Source organism: Montipora foliosa, chromosome 6, assembly GCF_036669935.1.
Source record: "Montipora foliosa isolate CH-2021 chromosome 6, ASM3666993v2, whole genome shotgun sequence".
In the NCBI taxonomy this organism is placed as follows: domain Eukaryota; kingdom Metazoa; phylum Cnidaria; class Anthozoa; order Scleractinia; family Acroporidae; genus Montipora; species Montipora foliosa.
Window position 1 is genome coordinate 11,735,643 of NC_090874.1, and position 422 is coordinate 11,736,064.

Sequence of the window (422 nt, forward strand, 5' to 3'; positions counted from 1 at the left end):
CCGTGATTAAGTTACCGCGGCATGTTTACTCGCCAAACAGTGAAGCATCTGTGTCAAATGATGGCAAGATACCGGGTTTTTGTAAGTTTCTTTTTCTGTCAAGTGTTATAAAGTTTGACAATGAAATGAGCGAAGTCAAAACAAAGATCACAATCGCCCAACTCTTGTTTATGCAAAGTCAAAATTTACTCTCCAAGACGCGTACGACGTTATTTATCACCAGGTAATTCCATCATTTTGGAAATAGCAGCTACTTTATTATTCATTTGCGTCACAAGTTTTCACTGATTTTGGGGCTCATTTTGTTAAAACTCAAGCACGCTTCCAACAGGCCTGTGAACCCTTCCTGCTTACAGAGCAATACTAAAAAACTTCTCCCATATCACATTTGAAACTTAAGCTCGAAAATTCAATACACAACA